Source organism: Schistocerca americana, chromosome 8 (genome assembly GCF_021461395.2).
Source record: "Schistocerca americana isolate TAMUIC-IGC-003095 chromosome 8, iqSchAmer2.1, whole genome shotgun sequence".
Taxonomy (NCBI): Eukaryota; Metazoa; Arthropoda; class Insecta; order Orthoptera; family Acrididae; genus Schistocerca; species Schistocerca americana.
In genome coordinates this window covers 417173250-417194028 of record NC_060126.1, presented here as the reverse complement: position 1 = coordinate 417194028, position 20779 = coordinate 417173250, and the positions used below count along the sequence as shown (strand labels likewise).

Here is a 20779-nt window from a genome sequence, read left to right as displayed (position 1 = left end):
TTTTGCTACCTCCGCACACAATATTTTGCTTTAGAACAAGGTGCCCTATAGAAAACCACTTCCAAACAGTCGAAAATTCAACGATAATAGGTTGCCAGGTCCAGAAATAGAAAAACTGAGTTCCGTGTTATATATTGCCGGCCAATTTGTTTTACGAGCCGGACTACCCATTTTACACAGAAATAGTGTGGGTATTTTTGAGTCGATTATTAACAAGCAGTTATACTCCTTTTTGTGAGATCAGCCTTAAATGAGCTTAAACTAAAAAAATAATAATGAGTAAACAGCCTTAAAATTTGGCATTACGATAGCAACTCTCAGTGCTGAAACTTCTTCCTAAGATAATCATATTTCAAAATAAACTAAAACTTCTTCGTTTTACAAAATAAACAATAAGGTCTGTCGCTCACTCATAATACGAAAGCTGTCGCGTGCGGTTTTTGTAGCTATTATTTGGTTTCAGGTGAAGCCCATTTCACCAGTTACAATTATTGCACATAATGATAGAAACAGGACACTGGTCTGATTCCATTACAAAATAAGATAACTAAACAAGATAAGAAGCCAAAAAAATGCATTAGTCTGACTGCATCAACACAATAAAAGCTTCCAATTATATACATACGTAATGAAACATTAGAGATATTCTGAAATTTTAAAGTACCCTTTTGCAAAGTTGGATGAAATGGCGTAGTGGGTGGGCAGCGGCTCATTGGCACTCCCTATTTTGTCTCGCTCACTCTGCGCGTAGAGACTTTGGGATGGTGCTTGATTAAGCTCGTACACCCTACGAAGAAAACATAGGACACAGACATAAGACGTAAGAGTATACCCTTATAGTGTATCTCCCTATTACTCATACCTCGTGTTTACATCATTAGGCTGGGACGGGCCATAGTTGTCCATTTTCTGCTATTAAAAAGCCTAAAACACCGGACAAAAAAATGGCTCTGAGCACTATGGGACTTAACTTCTGAGGTCATCAGTCCCCTAGAACTTAGAACTACTTAAACCTAACTAACCTAAGGACATCACACACACCCAGGCCCGAGGCAGGATTAGAACCTGCGACCGTACCGGTAGCGCGGTTCCAGACTGAAGCGCCTAGAACTGCACGGCCACACACGCCGGCAAAACACCGGACAGGCCAGACTTGAATGTCTCTGACCGGATACGACCGAAATGCCGGACACGACACCTGACAACTCTATCTCAATATTTTTTTGGGAATGGTGCTAAGAGATTATGCTCGTGAGGAGGCAAAGCGTTACAGAAGAATATTACCGGAATTACAGGAGGCTGTCAGGACGAAGCTTTGCAGGAAATTGTCGAAGGAGGGTGCTTTTGCTCCACGACAATGCCCCATCTCAGTTCGCACAAGATACTCAGACACACTGCTTCTTTGGGGTATCAAAGTTTGCTTCACCCTCGTATTCTCCTGTCACGGCACCCAATGACTTCTTCCTCTTTCCTCAGATGAATAAGCCTTTGCCTGGCACTTATTTCCAGAATGACAAGGAGCTGATTTTTGAGGTGAAGCTTTTCTTGAAAAACCAAAATCCATACTTCACGACCAAGGTCTTAGATATATTATCAATCGTTGGGAAAAACATGTCACACTGCAGTGTGAATACCGTCTATATAAAAAGAAAGAGAAAAACCGACGCGCCATGAAGTGACTAGCCAAATGGGATGGAAATCGGAAAACGTGATTTACATGTGCAGACGAAAGTCAATAACGCGATGGTCCAACTCTGGCCCTTACGCAATTAAGTTATTCGGCTCGGTATTGATCTGGAGTTGTCAGATGTCCTCCTGGGACAAATTCTGTCCAACTGACGCGTTAGATTTTCAAAATTCCCGAGATCGTTAGAGGGGCCCTGCCCACATTGTTCCAAATGTTCTTAGTTGGTAAGTGATCCGGCAACCTTACTGGCCAAAGTAGTTGGGAAGCACCGTCTGAGGGCGGGCTTTATCATGCAGAAATTTAAACCCAGGTTGCCTTGCCACGAACATCAACAAAACGGGGCGTAGACTATCGTCGACGTGCCGTTGCGCTGTAACGGTGCCGCGAACGACAATGACAGATCTCATGCTATAAAAAGAATAGCACCCCAGGCCGCCACTCCTGATTACCAGGCAGTATGACGGGCGACAGTCTGGTTGGTATCCCACTGCAGTCCGAGGCTTCTCCACCCAAGTCTTCGCTCTGGAAGCTCACTGACTGGAGTAAAATTGTCTTCAGTGGTGAGTCCCGCTTCGAGCAGAGCCCCGATGGCCAGTGAGGACGTGTCTGGAGACGCTCCGGACAGCCGTGGGATACCAACCTGACTTTCACCCACCATACGGCCCAACAATCAGGAGTGATGGTCTGGAGTGTAGTATCATTTCATAGGACACACTGCTTTTCATCGGTGGCACCCTTCAAGCACAGCGGTACGTCAACGATATTCTACACCTCGTTTTGTTGCCCTTCATAGTATGCCATCCTGAGCTTACTTTTCCTCAAGATAAAGCCCGCCCGCACACTGTGAGAGATTCTAGCGCTCGTCTTCGCGTTTGCCAAACCCTACCTTGGCCGGATCAATCACCAATTGAGGATGTTTGGAGCATTATGGGCAGGGCCCTCGAACCAGCTCGGGATTTTGACGATCCAACGCGCCATTGGGACAGAATTTGGCACGACGTCCCTCAGGAGAAAATACAACAACTCTATTAATCAGTAACAAGCCGAATAACTGCTCGCACAAGGGCCAGAAGTGGACCAACCCGTAACTGACTTGCTCAGTTTGTGAAGCTCTTTCTCGTTAATAAATGATCCATTTTTTCTGAAATTGCAGTCATCTGACTGTACATGTACACCACATCGCCGCGCGGGATTAGCCGAGAAGTCTAGGGCGCTGCAGTCATGGACTGTGCGGCTGATCCCGGCAGAGGTTCGAGTCCTCCCTCGGGCATGGGTGCGTGTTTGTCCTTAGGATAATTTAGGTTAAGTAGTGTGTAAGCTCAGGGACTGATGACCTTAGCAGTCAAGTCCCATAAGATTTCACACACATTTGACATTTGTACACCACATCCAGCCAGCGATTTCCGTCCCCTTGGGATAATTCCGTCATGATAATCGCTTTTCTTGTCGCAGAGTATTAGTAGAGGATCACCTTCATCACAAAGTTTGATAGCGATTGCTTAATTCTTGTAGGTGATAACAAAAACTTAATGGTTATCCTTTCTATACAAGAATAACGCCGCGAATAACTTCGTTCTCACAAGCCATGTAAAGCTGTTGTTTTTGTGATCTTCAGTCCAGAGATTGCTTTGATGCAGCTCTCCATGCTACTCTATCCTGTGCAAGGTTCTTCATCTCCCAGTACCTACTACAACCTACATCCTTCTGAATCTGTTTAGTGTATTCATCTCTTGGTCTCCCTCTACGATTTTTACCCTCCACGCTGCCCTCCAATACTAAATTTGTGATCCCTTGATGCCTCAGAACATGCCCTACCAACCGATCCCTTCTTCTAGTCAAGCTGTGACACAAATTTCTCTTCTCTCCAATTCTATTCAATACCTCCTCATTAGTTATGTGATCTACCCATCTAATCTTCAACATTCTTCTGTAGCACCACATTTCGAAAGCTTCTATTCTCTTCTTGTCTGGTATTCTACTATTAATCGTCCATGTTCCACTCCCATACATGGCTACACTCGTTAGAAATACTTTCAGAAACGACTTCCTGACACTTAAATCTATATTCGATGTTAACAAATTTCTCTTCTTCAGAAACGCTTTCCTTCCCATTGCCAGTCTACATTTTACATCCTCTCTACTTCGACCATCATCAGTTATTTTGCTCCCCAAATAGCAAAACTCCTTTACTACTTTTAGTGTCTCATTTCCTAACCTAATTCCCTCAGCATCACCCGACTTAATTCGACTACATTTCATTATCCTCGTTTTGCTTTTGTTGATGTTCATCTTATACCTTCCTTTCAAGACACTGTCCATTCCGTTCTGCTGCTATTCCAGGTCCTTTGCTGTCTCTGACAGAATTACAATGTCATCGGCGAACCTCAAAGTTTTTATTTCTTAAGGCTACAACCCTGTCTCACTCCCTTCCCAACCAATGCTTCCCCTTCACGCCCCTTCATTCTTATAAATGCCATCTGGTTTCTGTACAATTTGTAAATAGCCTTTCGCTCCCTGTATTTTACCCCTGCCACCTTCAGAATTCGAAAGAGAGTATTCCTCTCAACATTGTCAAAAGCTTTCTCTAAGTCTGCAAATGCTAGGAACGTAGGTTTGTCTTTCCTTAATCTTTTTTCTAAGATAAGTCGTAGGGTCAGTATTGCCTCCCGTGTTCCAACATTTCTACGGAATCCAAACTGATCTTCCCCAAGGTCGGCTTCTACTAGTTTTTCCATTCGTCTGTAAAGAATTCGTGTTAGTATTTTGCAGCCGTGGCTTATTAAACTGATAGTTCGGTAATTTTCGCATCTGCCAACACCTGCTTTCTTTGGGATTGGAATTATTATATTCTTCTTGAAGTCTGAGGGTATTTCGCCTGTCTCATACATCGTGCTCACCAGATGGTAGAGTTTTGTTAGGCCTGGCTCTCCCAAAGCTGTCAGTAGTTCTAATGGAATGTTGTCTACTCCCGAGACCTTGTTTCGACTCGGGTCTTTCAGTGCTCTGTCAAACTCTTCACGCAGTATCATATCTCCTGTTTCATCTTAATCTACAATCTCTTCCATTTCTATAATATCTAACACCAGTGATTTCTGCATGGAAAATGATTTCCACGAGCCAGTCTGCCAGTACAGCGTTGTGTACTGTCGCGCTGTCTACTCCCCTTGGCTAGCCCACGGCGCCAGTTGGTCGCCGCGGCACAGCAGGTGCCTGAACGGCGGCAGCTGGCCAAGGCCCGGGCGTACATGCACAGGAAGCCACGCCGGTTGGCCAGGCGGCGCAGGCGCGAGGTACTGTTACATCAGCGCCGTGCAGTGACGTGACGTGACGCGGGAACACGCACAGCGTTGCCACCAGCCAGTGGGAACTTCGCTGTGCTCTCATCTCATCTGGCAAAGGACTGAGGAAAAAGCACGCTGGTGCCATAAAGTCAACACCCTGTTGACAATCTGAAGGAGAACTGCTTCTGCGAGTCCTCGTTCAACTAAGAGGTAGTGACTTAATCTTCAGTGGTGGTGTCAAACCTTGTGACTCGCACACGAAACGTCAGAACTTTTCATCATGGTCAGATCATGTGACATATTGGAGTATTAAATTAATTGGAGTATTAAACCGAATAAGTCATAACTACTTTATTTTTCCATACTGAACCGCCAAAGAAACTGGTATAGGCAGGCTTCTTCAAGTACAGAGATATGTAAAAAGGCCGAAAACGGCGCTGCGGTCGGCATCGCCTATATAAGACAACAAGTTTCGGAGCAGTTGTTAGATCGGTTACTGCTGCTGCAATGGCAGATTATTAAGATTTAAGTGAATTTCACCGTGGCGTTATAGTCACCGCACGAGCGATGGGACACAGCATCTCCGAGGTAGCGATGAAGTGGGGATTTCCCGTATGACCATTACACGATTGTACCATGAATATCAAGAATCCTGTAAAACATCAAATCTCCGACATCCCTGCGGCCGGAAAAAGATCCTGCAAGAACGGGACGAACGACGACTGAAGAGAATCGTTCGACGTGACAGAAATGCAACCCTTTCGCAAATTCCTTCAGATTTAAATGCTGCGCCGCCAAGTGTCAGAAGGCGAACCATTAAACGAAACATCATCGATATGGGCTTTTGGAGCCGAATGCCCACTCGTGTACCCTTGACCACTGCACGACACTAAGCTTAAAGCCTTGCCTGGGCCCGTCAAACCGACACTGGACTGCTGATGAATGGAAACATGTTGCCTCGTTTCAAATTGTATCGAAAGGACGGACGTGTCCGGGTATGGAGGCAACCTCATGAATCCATAGACCCTGCATGTAAGCAGGAGACTGCTCAAGCTGGTGGAGGCTCTGTAATGACGTGGGGCGGGTGCAGTTAGAGTGATATGGGACCCCTGATAGCGTCTAGATACGACTATGACATGTGACATGTACGTAAGCATCATGCCTAAGCACCTGCATCCATGCATGTCCATTGTGCATTTCGACGACTTCGGCAATTCCAGCGGGACAATGCGACACCCCACACGTTCAGAACTGCTAAAGCGTGACTTCAGGAACACTCTTCTGAGTTTAAACACTTCTCCTGGCCTCCAAACTCCCCAGACATGAACATTACTGAGCATATCTGGGATGCGTTGCAACGTGCTGTTCAGAAGAGATCTCTCCCCCCCCCCCCCCCCCCCCCCCGTACTCTTAGGATTTATGGGCGGCCTTGCAAGATTCATGGTTTCATCTGCCTCCAGCACTACTTCATACATTAGTCGAGTCCTTGGCAGTGGTGTTGCGGCACTTCTGCGTGCTCGCGGAGACCCTACATGATATTAGGCAGGTGTACCGGTTTCATTGGTTCTTCAATGTATAGCGGACCACCGGAGACCACGAGTCACTCATACCAAAACACCCTTAATATCTCCGAAAAACCTCAGAAATTTATCGGGTTCAAACTGTATAGTCACAGCGGATACCACGTAAAAATATGAACTCACTTCCATTAAATGATTGACATAAACAAACTAGTAACAGTTCTGTTATTCAGGAACACCAGCGCTACTGTGTGTAGATTAGGGTTGGGATCGCGGAGAGCGATATATCTAAATATAGATATATAATCGATTACGCGATATTTTTAAACAATATCTCGCAAGCCGATGTATTGCTCACATCGATATTCTGTGGCGATATAATCGGATAATATTATCATCATGTAACACACAATACTCTCTTCTTAATATTGAAATATTTACAACATAATAACTGCACCTCCAGTTTTTTATTTTGAAGTTTTTGGAAAAAATTTAACCGTTGTTAGTTGTGTATTTTCATAACCTTCCCTCACTCGAAAATAAGGTCGGCAGAAATAATGGAAATGTGGAACCTAAAAAAGAGAATGACTCTAGGCATTTATTATTATATATCTGATGAATTATCAATATATTTACAAAATATCAACCACTGGACAGTTAGGAGACAACTCATTCGCAATATGGAGAGAAATATCTCAACCTTGTCTAATCTTTATCAGATAGCTAGGAATTAATTATCTGTTACCATGACTTCAGTTCCAGCATCAATACTATTTTCAAGAGCTGGTGCTGTGATTTCTGTTCTAATAAGCAGATTAAAAGCAGAGAATAGGGCAGCAAATTAATTAATTTTAATTTCTTTAGAAAGTAAGTTGTGGAAATGATAATTTTTACATTTAAATTATCTGTACGTTGAGTGGTGTAGGCTATGTTTCCATACGCTGTAGTATAACCTTTTTATTTTTTCCTGAGATTTCTCTATTTACAAGTAAAATAATGTATAATTAAATTTGATTTATTGAATCATTAAATTAACTCATCACAATTATAAATAACTCGTGCAATCATAATTAACCTAAATTTTAAAAATAACATTTTGATGCCGATATATCACAATATCGATATTTTTCATTCGATTAACCATCGATGTAAATCTTTAGTGCGTCGATATTCTGTTATATAGAATACGATTCTATGTGGCAGGGAATTTTGGATTAGGATTAAGAAATGAAAGAGGGGAGAAACTTTTACAATTCTGCCAAAGAAATAAACTTTGCATTACAAATACCTTATTTAATCATCATCCAAGAAGAAGATATACTTGGAAAATGCCTGGTGACATTAACAGGTATCAAATTGACTTCATATTAGTGAAGCAAAGATTTAAAAACCAAGTTACGGACAGCAGATAATATCCAGGCTGTGATGTGGAAAGTGACCACATACTCGTTATGATGACGACTGAACTAAAATTCAAGAACATTAAAAAAAAGAAGTACATGTAAATGGGATTTGACAAACCTGAAAAACGAAAATACACTGAAGCACTATCAACTAGAAACAGACAAGAAAACAAATACACAGGGCTGCAATGACATCCAAAGCAGCTGGGAAAAAATAAAAACTGGTATTTTAGAAGCAGCAGAAGAAGTAATAAGAAAAGAAAGGACAGAGAAAAGGAAGGAACGGATCACTAATGACCTACTAAATATGATGGAAGAAAGAAGGAAATTAAAAAATTCTGTGAAGAAGGAAGACCAAGAGAAATACAAGAGTCTGAAAAACAGAATCAACAGAGAGGCAAAACAAGCAAGAGAAAAATACCTTGATGATCTCTGTATTTCAGTTGAGGACAACATGAGCTAGGGAAATATCGACAAGGCCTATAAATGTGTGAGACATTGCTTTGGAGACAGAAGAAACAAGTGTAGGGCTGTGATGGATGAAAATAGCAATATGTTGGATGACGATGATGAAGTTGCAAGAAGATGGAAACAATATATAGGAAAAATGTACAGCGGACCAGACCTGTCTGAAAACATCATGGAACAGGAAACAGAAGTAGATGCACACAACATAGGTGAACCTATATTAAAGGAAGAGTTTGAACTAGCTCTGAAAAAATTGAAAAACAACAAATCGCCTGGTATAGACAATATCCCAGCCGAACTTCTGAAATCTGGAGGAGCAAAACTGAATCAGGAGTTGTATAATCTTGTTTTCAACATGTACGAGCAGGGTAAAATTCCTACTGACTTTGAGAAAAACATTATGATCCCCATTCCAAAAAAAGGCAAATGCTACAAGATGTGAAAATTATAGGACGCTCAGCCTAGTTACTCACGCCTCTAAAATATTAACCTCATTTATCCTAAAACGCATAGAACAAAAAGTCGAAGCTACACTCTCCGAAGACCAGTTTGGATTCCGGAAAGATAGAGGAACCAGAGAAGCAATATTTGCTCTAAAACTAATAATAGAGAAACGACTAGATAAGAACCTGAAAACATACACAGCTTTCGTAGATGTAGAGAAAGCCTTTGATAACGTTAAATGGGATAAGATGTTTGAGGTACTCAAAAAAGTAGGAATAGACCATAAAGATAGAAAAATGATATGGAACCTGTACAAAACCGAGACAGCAGTTATCCGTGGACGGACAAAACAAAAAGAGGTGCAGATACGGAAAGGTGTCCGACAAGGTTGCGCACTATCCCCTGTTATCTTTAACGTATACATTGAAGAGGCGCTGAAAAAAGTAAGGGAAAATTCACAGACAAGTGTAGTAATTCATGGCCAACGAATAGATATGATAAGATATGCCGATGATATAGCTGTCCTGGCTGAAAGTGAAGAAGATCTTGTAGTCCTACTGAATAGAATGGATAACGTTATGGGTGAAGAATATAATATGAGAATTAATAAAGCGAAAACAAAAGTAATGGCATGCGACAAAGAAGGTCAAGTGAAAGTCCAAGTTCATGTAGGCAGTGAACTGCTTGAACAAGTTGATAAATTTACTTATCTGGGCAGTAATATTACCAGGGATGGAAGGAGCAAGGCAGAAGTGAGAAGTAGAATAGCTCAAGCAAAGGCTGCTTTTAACAAGAAGAAAAACATATTAACGTCTAAGAGCATCAGCCTTGAAATCAGGAAAAGATTTTTGAAATCATATATGTGGAGTGTGGCATGCTATGGGTGTGAAACATGGACTCTCGGGACAGAGGAAGACCAGAAGCTAAATTCTTTTGAAATGTGGTGCTATAGACGCATGCTCAAAATAAAATGTATCGACAAGGTCACAAACGAAGTGGTTCTGGAAAGAGCAGGTGAGAAGAGAAGCTTCTGGAGTTTCATTGTTAAAAGAAGAGTGCAATTTACAGGCCATCTATTAAGACATAAAGGACTCCTGAACACAATCATAGAGGGATATGTCGAGGGAAAAAGACCAAGAGGAAGACCACGACTGAGGTACATGGATCAAATCGTGAAAGATGTGGGATGTAACACCTACAAAGAAATGAAGAGAAAAGCTGAAAGACGCACAGAATGGAGACAAGCTGCCATTGTAGCTGTTGCAAACCAATCCTTGGATTGACCACTACAGAAGAAGAAAGAATACGATATTTGAGGTTCCATCCCCAGTGTAGACGGCATATTGTACCGCATGATTATTTCCTGCTGAACATCTATGCATATCCCTACTGGCGAATCTTTACGGACTGGAACGATACCCACTAGCCTCAAATTAAGGGAAGCGGGTGGAAAAGGGGTATCTGAGGACGGTAGGGGTGGATGAGGAGGGGGAGGAGGAGGAGAGAGTGATGAGACTAGAATTGTGGGTACACCCAGGGCTCCGTATGACATACAATTTTTTATTTAGTGCAGAACAACTTGTATGTTGTTCAATTACGACTACTGGTGCGCTTCGCTGTCAACATTTCGAGAAGGTACATTCCCAGAGTTAACCAGTATATCGCTTCCTCCTAAGTATATATCAAGAAAACACCATGAGGATAAAAATAGTGACATTCGAGCTCACACGGAGGCTTATCTGCGACCAGCAAACAGTTGGCAACGCCGTCATTGCTCGCAGTACAGATTCGTCCTGCGATTTAGAAGATGATGCCGAGGTTATCTCGGGAATGCCATAATTGTATATTATAAGCACTAAGTAAAGCAGATAGGACTACTGAGTTGCGGAAAACGCTGGTACACGTCGGTGACAGCACATGAAGCGATTGCTCCTAGTTTCCAGCAGCGAGCAGGCCAGGCACGTGGTGGTATCATCTGGAGAACGTTTACACGATCTAAAATGGCATCGCTTGTACTTCCGACATTTCTTCCCCTTCCAGGCCAATAATATAGAGATCTGCTGGCTGATGACTTACATCCTGTTGTTAGCGTAAAGCAATGGTGTGGAGGTACGTACATTTAGTAAGACAAATCACTGTAAGTGGGGGTTCGCCTGTGGAAATGTTTCTTGATATGAAAAATCTCGAACTGCACTGTGGTTTGGAATCGGTGTTTAACTGTCAGTCCCCATATAACTGGCTGGGAAGTCAGTTCAGCGTTGAGAAGAAGGCATACCATCTCCAACAGGCGCAGCCCTAGTAAAGCACTGCGGTGCACAAAACAATATTCCAATTGATGACCGCTTTACTTAATTCACTATATCGCTCTGAAAGTGCATCGCCTGGTTTGAAGCACACTCCACCATTGCAAGATCATTTTCCTCTCTTGGTGGTCTATACGGTGTGCTGATTATTTACGTCAAAACTATGTTGCAGGACCGGTTTACTACGCGAACAGCTGCATTTCGGTGACGCTACACAACCAACTGAGCTATCCGAACACGTACCGGGCCGACTCGAGCTTCAACCTGCCACAGGCATCCTCCAATATTTCGGAAGGACGATAGAGGGTAATTATTCCTTAACGGAGTTGGTTCCCTGATGAACTTAAATCAATCGGTTCAGCAAACAAAATGGCTCGCATACTGCGGAATCTACATGAACGGCGGGTGCTGCATCCTCGTCCATTGGAAATCTATACCTGGTTGAAGCCCTCTACATTTTCCACTGTATTACAGTCTTCAAATGGTTCAAATGGCTCTAAGCACTATGGGACTTAACATCTGAGGTCATCAGTCCCCTAGACTTAGAACTACTTAAACCTTACTAACCTAAGGACATCACACACATCCATGCCCGAGGCAGGATTGGAACCTGCGACCGTAGCAGCAGAGCGGTTCCGGTCTGAAGCGCCTAGAAACGCTCGGCCACAGCGGCTACAGTCTTCAGCTACACACACCCATGTGGGTTCTGCATGATTTCTCAAGTTAGTCGTAGATGATTATTACATTTTGCCAGGAGGAATATATTCTGTGTTTCATGTTTTATTTTTGCTTCCTGTAGAAATAGGATACTGAAAGCTTTCACAGGTAAGGAACTGGCAGTCGGTATGAATGGGGTTCATCTGGCCCAAAAAAATAGCCAGTGGAGTGGGAAAACTCGTTAAGAGATAGGCAGTCCCCGAGACGGACGCTAATGTAACCTGTCAATTCAGTGGCAAACGGCGCCGGCCAAGAGCCACAAAATTACGTTGTATGCAAAAGATATGAAGAGCAGTATCTAGAAGGGCAGTGAGCCTACAATCTCGTCTGTACTCCAAAAACCGAGCAGTGAGTAACTGTAATTGAATTATCTACAATTTTTAACATTCGCATTTATAGTATGTTATGAAACATGAGATGGACACCAGCGGTAAGTCAAATGACAAACAAGGACGCTAACCTATCCGCATCATGTAATCACACCAATTTGTATCTACAGTTGCAGCACCCACTTTTAAACGAAGATGACAGGAGAATCGCACTTTACGAAGATGACTGCAAGTGAATGCACACAACAACCGGTGTCATTGCACGGCATTTACGACAGTATATTATATATGTAAGAATAAACTGCTTAGGTGTAAGCATGCTCGAATTGTGTTAGAGTATATGACTTAGTACCCAAATACGGCCATCATGCTCCACATACAAATGCTACACTATTACAAAGAAGAGCGGCAGTGCACACAGACTACTGATGAAATGATTAGCAATTAGATTTCGCCATAATTAGCATGAGCAGTGATATTGCAATTAAATTAGGCCATGGTGCCAAAGTAGGGAGGCCAATCACAAATGATTACCTCGCTGCATTAAATACAATTTGTAATCATCCATTCGATAAGCAGTTATTAGAATCTTACTTACACAGTGTATTGGCATCACTTAGCGACAGTAAGATGGATGTAATGGAATTATGGGCAAAGTTTAAGCAGATTGTAAATCGTGGTCTGGATAGTGATGTGCCAAGTTGATAAAGATGCTGAGGAAGCAGAGGCTGTTGCACTTTCGATCCAAACGGGAACGCATAAATGACAACATGCGAAGATTAGTAGAGATTCGCGCGTCTGTGAAAAGATCTATGCCCAAAGCATACAACTACCATACCACAGTCACATCTTAGCAAAAGATCTGGCAGAGAACCCAAGAAAATTCTGCTCGTATGTAAAATCGCTAAGCAGGTATAAGGCTTCTATTCAGTCCCTTTTTGACCAGTCTGATATGGCAGTGGAAGATAGCACAACAGAAGCGGAAGTTTTAAATTTCACGTTCAAGAAATCGTTCATACAGGATAACCGCACAAAAACAGCGTCATTTTACCATCGGGCAGATTTCCGAATGGACAACATAGAAATAAGCATACCTGGTGTAGATAAACAACTGAAAGATTTGAAGAAGAAGGGGAGGGGGGGGGGGGAGAGAGAGAGAGAGAGAGAGAGAGAGAGAGAGAGAGAGAGAAGATAAATCGCCAAGACCGAATTGAATTCTCAGATCGAATATAATAAACTTTCTTGAATCTAAGAAGCTTGCTTATGTCCACGAATCAGCATGATTTTAGAAAGCATCGCTCCTGTAAAACTCAGCTTGCCCTTTTCTTACATGGTATACTGAGAACTACGGATGAAGGGCAACAGGCAGATTCCATATTTCTGGATTTCCGGAAAACATCTGACGCGATGCCTCATTGCAGGCTGTTAACGAAGGTACGAGCACGTGGAATAGGTTTCCAGACATGTGAGTGGATCGAAGACTTCTTAAATAATAAAACCGAGTATGTTGTCCTCGATGACGGGTGTTCATCAGAGACAAGGGTATTGTCAGGAGTGCCCCAGTGAAGTGTGATAGGGCCACTGTTGTTGTTTTCTGTATCCATAAATGATTTGGTAGACAGGGTGAGCAGCAATCTGCAATTGTTGCTTATGATGCCGTGGTGTACGGTAGCGTGTCGAAGGAAGATACAAGACGACTCAGACAAAATTTCCAGTTAGTGTGATGAATGGCAGCTAGCTCTCAATGTGGAAAAATGTAGGTTAATGCGGATAAGTAGGAAGAACAAACCAGTAACGCTGTGTGTATCATACTTAGAAATTTATAACTCTATACTCGGCACAATCTATAGATTATTGATGTCACTGACACACCCGCGACGTGATTGGTTAATTATTTACAAGCAGGCACGAAAGGCCTTTGCAGCGTTTGCAGGTGCGAGTGCTCATCCTCAAAATCAGCGAATTGTTAACCCCTTGTCCACAGTCATTGTCCCCATTGCTCGGCGTGTCTATCCCTTAACCTAAATTAATTACATTTCATTTACGCTTGAACTTTGCCCCCTAGATTCATTCCGTACAATAACAATACGAACAGGCCCGGTAGCCGACCAAAACGTTTTTCTTTTTAAACCTTCCAACTGTCCAACATGTGCGTTATCTTTTTGTTTGACTCTTGATTAACTTTAGTTTTCCTACGTAACGTGTCGAGGTATTACACTAAATAATTACAGTTTCCATTTCCTACCTTCTGCTGTAGTTTCCTCTAACACTTCCACCAGCTGACTTCGCCACTCGGTGTTTTGTTAACACCGCAGGCGACGGCGTATTTCTCAGTGACCATTACTTTAGTTGCTAAGAGTCGCATCAGCAGCGACTCAGCTGTCTTTTTACAGGGCAGGGTTGTGGCAACAACGCGGACCGTTACCGACAGAGCTACAGCGAGGAATGCCGAACACTGGGCACAATGGCAGTCGCCTTATTAGTATGGGCGTCGTCTGCTGTCCCCCTTGGATGCTTCTTAGCCCACAACCACCTCCTATCACGAAGGGCTTTTGCTGTGCGGTACAAATGGAACAGAGAGCGAGCAGTCTCGTCTTCAGGATGCATGGACCATAAGGAGCTACCACTTCCGTTACAATTCATCAATTCAAGGTCGTAAATTTATCATACAGATGATGATGACGATGATGATGATGGACGATAAAGTTGCACAGAGAGAGGTACAGAGATTATCAGTTGACGCTCGAGGCAGACAAATGTAACACACTGGGCAAAACAAGCAGAATGATCCGTTACTGTTCTATTGTACGATTGTCACACAATCACTGGAATCAGTCACGTCAAACTGAACACCTGGGAGTAAAAGTAAGGAGCCAGCGGCCTTGCTGCTGTGATAACACTGGTTCCCTTCAAATCATGGAAGTCAACCGCTGTCGGGCTTCACTAACACTCGGATACGTGACCGTTCGGGTCTGTCTAGCGTTGTTGGCAAGCAGGGTACACTCACTTAGCCGTTGTGAGGCCAATTGAGGAGATATTTGATTACGAAGAAGCGGCTCCGATCACGAAAACTGACAATGGCCGGGAGGGCGCACTGCTGATCACATGCCCCTCTCTAGATACGCATCCGGTGATGCCTATCGATGAGGATGATACGGTGGTCGGTCGGTACCGTTGGGCTTTCAGAGGACTGTTCGGAGTTTATACGAAAGGAAAGATATAAACTGCAATGACCACATAAAAGTATGACGAAGGTAGACGTCAGACTCAAATTCACGGGGAAGAGTCCTCATGGTGCGTAGTCCACACATAGTCTACGCACGAAAGAGGTAGGGTAGCAAAGCCTTCGTTTGTCCGATACTCGAGTACCGTTCATCAGACGAGGAGGCGTTACCAGATGGGACTGTTGGGCGCAATAGAGAAGATTCAAAGTCCAAAGAAAAGCGGAGCGCTGCGTCGTGGTTTCGTTTGGGAAGCACGAATGCGTCACAGAGATGCCCATCCAATCCCGATGTCAGACCCTCCACTGATGTGACAAAAGTCATGTGGTAGTGAAATGCACATATACAGATGACAGTAGCACCGCATACACAAGGTATAAGAGCGCACTGCATCGGCCAAACTGTCATTCGCATTCATTTGTTTTAAGTTCGATTTCCGACGTGATTATAGTCGCAAGGTGGGAATGAACAGACTTTGGAGGCGGAATGGTAGCTGATGCTAGACGCAAGAGGCATTCCATCTCGGAAATCGTTAGGGAATTCAACAATCCGAGATCCACAGTGTCAATAATGTGCCGAGGAAACCAAATTTCAGGCATTACCTCTCACCAGGGAGCCATGGACACAAGTAGTCAACAAGATACTGTGCAAGCTGGTACTAGCTTATAGTGTGGGATGTGTTTACATGGAATGGACTGAGTCGTGTGGTCCACTGACTGGAAATGGTTACGTTTGGCTAACTGGAGACCATTTGCAACCATTCATGGACTTCCCGTTACCAAACAACGATGTCATGTCACCGAACCACAACTGTTCGCGTTTAGTATGAAGAACAACATTCTGGTCAATTTGAGCAAATGATTCGGCCACTTAGATCGCCCGACATGAATCCCACAGAACATTCATGGAATATAATCGAGAGTTCAGTTCGTGCACAAAATCCTGCAGCAGCAACACTTTCGCAGTTATGGATAGCTATAAAGGCAGCATAGCTACATATTTCTGCAGGGGACTTAAAATGACTTGTTGAGTCCCTGTCACGTCGAGCTGCTGCTCTATGCCGGGAAAAAGGAGGTCCGACACTTCATTAGGAAGTATTCCACGACTTTTGTCACCTCCGTTTACCAGAGAGGCGATTTACACCACTACGTGAATTATTGTTAAAATTCAGAGAGCGCACGCTCCTAGAACAGTCACAAGGGGACGACACGGCAGTCTGATTTTTTGTAATTAAAAATAAAAAAAGAAACAGGAGCGTTCGATATTGGTATCACTGGTTTGAGTCTCGTTTCATACACTTTTTTACAAGACACTGATTTACAAGCCCTACTCCATTTAAACATGAAATTCATCAAATATATGCTACTTAACAAATATCTAATCACATTTTTATGAAAAACATCTTATTTCCAATTACATGTCACATGTGAAATTTTAGTTTTCACTGCAATTATAAATTCTCAACTACTCATCTTTTTACAAAAGTTTATTAATAAAGATTGTTTAAATCAAAATAAATTACAAATTCAAATTTTGGGGCAAAAATTGAAAATCACCTACTGTTTACTAGGATTGTTAACATTGTTTTTGTACCACAGCGCAGTCTCTCACGAGCCAGAGTGGAATGCATTGCAAAAACACGGAAAACAATTATTTTCGCGGCATAAAGCACACCGCAGAAATGCTGCATTTTTATCGCGTTTCCCCTCAACTCACATGCAGTGATAATAAAAACGATGATTGCGTATGTGTTATTAGCATGTATTTAATGAATTTTATATTTAAATGACGTAGATATTCAAACGGAAACCGTTTATGGTTTGACAGCGTCTCATCTGCAAAAAGTAGTACGAAGATTTGATTAAAGAGTTACTAATTTTGAAATTATTTTTCCGTGTGCAGTGGGAGCTTATGTCCTTCATCTGTTTTTTCCGCCCTGTTGCGCACAACACGTGGTCTACGTAAGGATTTGCTTTAACGCTACAACAACATGTAATAAAATGCCTCTAACAATGACGTCTGTATCTGAGTGATGGGTCATACAAGTCCACGCGTATGCACATTATTTGCAATTGGAACTAAAGATGAAAACGGAACTTTATTTCTTTGTAGTCCTTTTGTGAAGGCCAGGTATACTACGTAAGCAGCAACATATACGAATATGAACTGGAGCTTTTCTTGACAATGGGGAGTTGGATATCTACTGGAATATGTACTCTGCCCACGTGTGTGCGTGGTCCGTAATCTCGGTTTTTCACTCTGGAACGCACGAGCGTCGTAAATCTGAGAACGCCACGCACGGCTGCCAACTGAGTGGGCCTGACCTTCTGATCTCGGATCTGCTTGGTTCGACCGATCTACTGTTTCCGAGGACGCAACTAGAACGAGAAGTGGCTTGCGTCCTGTCGTCCCACGTGCGACACCTGCTTCGCATAATAGCTACTTACAATTGGAATCGGATCGGAATGAAGTTGGTGGTCGGCATGCCGGTGTGTTGGTGGACAGCTGAATAGAAATTATCATTCGCTGTTTGCCTACACTACAGCTCGTGAAATACGATTTCATTTTCGTAGCTGTCTGAACACACGTGTTACTCTCAAATTACGATATTATTATCCTGTCTACGTGAGCGAACGAGAAGCCCTTCTCTTCATCCTCCCTCGTCCCATTACTACTACTATTATTATTATTATTATTATTATTTCGTTTAAACCTTTTGAAGAGCATGTAGAACTATTTCCTTTTCTTCCTACCTTCCCAGACATACTCTGGCGGAGAGTCCGTCATCTAGCTGATGCCAATTTGGCTCATTCCTGTTATTTTGTTAGAGCGTGAACTTACGAGAGTTCAGCTGAGCTTTTGTCTGTATGTAATCCGAGTTGTTGGCAGTGGGACAACAACTTACCGGTAGGTGCACTACTTGTACGATGATACAAGTTTTCTCCTTTTTATAGTCAGACGCTTACTATCCCAAATGTAGCCGATGTAAAAATATTGGAGGGAAGACGGCAGTGTAATCTACGAGATCATCCGCATTGTTGTCAGTATTCAAAGATGACCGTGTACACCACCGAATCGGCTATTCTAAGTGCAAGTTCCTCTTCAGCACGCGCATTGAAGTCTCCACCCTTCATTCCGTCGTTGCGTTCCGGTTAATTTCGAAATTTTATATCTGCCGCCGTAACTAAGGGCGCTATTCATGCTAGTGGGGTGGGGCTCGATAGGAAGTAGCTGGCTGCAATCCTACAGTTCGTAGAAATTTTTGACTGGGAAGGAAAGGTTCCTCACCACCATATCTTGCGCGAGTATCCTGGGCTAAATCCGAAGTCTCTACGCAGTGCCTCATTTGAGAGGCAGCATGTGCCTACCGATGATACATCCATCGAGTGGTAATGTTATGGGCTATTGATGCCATTCGGGTGGAGTAGGCTGTGTGTCGGCAATGGAATTCACACCTTTCCCGTCATCGTGACCAACGTAAATACGATTCCAGAGGCACACAGTGAATGAAGAAAATTATTCCGATCAGACCGTGTAATGTATTCGTATGGATCAGTCAGCCAAAAACTCCGTTCTACTCTCTTTGTAAACCACAAATCATCATCTTCTAATTTACACGCCTGGTTCAAGTTTCAGCTACCGCTGTTACTAACAGCTGTGTACGAATTCAAATTTTGTGAAAGGAGTTTCAGGATTGAGCAACACATTTGGAAAAATTGTGTTAGAATGTGTTGCTCTATTTCATCATCATATTCTGTGTCGTACACATGCTTATTAGAAATTATTTGATCTGGTACAGCGTTCGTAAGATTTATACTTTCCTAATGTATATAACAAGGAATATGGCTTGTTGGGCATCAGTGGACTTGTTTTGGAATAAGAGATGCTAATGCTGTTATACAGGCTGTCCCAGGAGATTGGTCAATATTCAGAGTGACAAGAAGGATTATTCGAAGCAAAAAAGTCTAGTATGAACTGCAAATTGCGTATCTGAAGCGCTATGAGTACTACTATATCTTCCATACTGTGAAACAATATCTTCTCCTGTAGTCTCTTTGCTTTCCATATTTTGGGACAAGGTAGTATGTACCAAAAGAAAAAACGGCCTAGCAATCCTGGGCTCTAAACTGCATACCTTACGATTATGAGCATTTGTTCAGTAGATGACACGTGTATCACGGTAAGGAAGATGAACAAGTGCTCATATTCTCTTATGGCAAGCATTTTACAGTCCGTGTTTACTAGACTCTTTTGCTTCGAATGATCGTTCCTGTCATATCCGTGGGTATTGATCATTCCTCCTGGGACGCCCCATCTAGTACTATAAATATGAATCACGTTTTACGTAACTTCACATTTGTCTCCGTGCACACCTCGCAGCGCTCTGGCGACAGTATATTCGCACTGGTAAACTCCGTGAAAACCCATAGACGCGCGTAAGAACAACGAATGCTCATTTTGTTTCAGTATTGCTAGTAAGGATGAAAACTGGAATTCTTTTACTAACGGCTCTGAGCACTATGGGACTTAACATCTGAGGTCATCAGTCCCCTAGAACTTAGAACTACTTAAACCTACCTAACCTAAGGACATCACACACATCCATGCTCGAGGCAGAATTCGAACCTGCGACCGTAGCGGTCGTTTTTTACTAACGCACTGACAATCTATACAATGGAGATTTTCTCACTACTCTTAAATTATGAGACGGTATGAATAACAGTCAAAGATACAACATTTAAAGCTTCTATTTGCAGTTCATTTTCATACGAGCAACCTCCATCTCCCCACATAATGTATCTTATCTTCGGATAAAGCTAATGATTTACTGGAAACAAGGTTATTAAGATCCATTGTGTAATCCCTCGTTAGGGTCTTAAAAAAATACGCAGAGGGAGTTGGAAAGCTTAATGCCTGAACTATTTTCATTTTTAACACACTCTTTACATTATGATGCATCGTAACTTTGCTTGTGACTCAAATACTCTGGGATTCAAAATTTAAAAAATTCGTAACTAGTTTTATATTGCCAACACACTATATTCTTTAATTTTCACGCAGCTCACTTTGGTTATGTATCTGGGAATATTCAAACATTTAGAAATCAGACTTTTGTAACAGAACAATTACGTAAGGTACGTCCTGATTCTTCGTTCAGAGTAAATTTCTGGACCACGAATCGTTTTATTACCTTGCTACATTGCAACACCTTGGATACGTTTCACTTTTGAACACTGAGTAGTTGTAAAGCAGGTCAAACTGGATGACGACACCACGAAGAAATCAAACGCAACGAGTCCGACGACACAAACAAGGAAGTTGTACACACGTCTTTTAAAAAGAGTGTGTCATTGCAGCAGGCAGCGAAGTATTACCAATCGATATCTTTCTAGTCCAATTTGTAAC

At 42.6% G+C, this 20779-nt stretch overlaps 1 protein-coding gene across 3 annotated transcripts in view; it reads right to left on the bottom strand.

Annotated features, from left to right (window-relative positions):
• The window catches only part of LOC124546032 (mitogen-activated protein kinase-binding protein 1), a 922513-nt gene that overhangs the window by 222715 nt on the left and 679019 nt on the right, over window positions 1-20779 (bottom strand). The gene's annotated exons all lie outside the window — the stretch shown is intronic.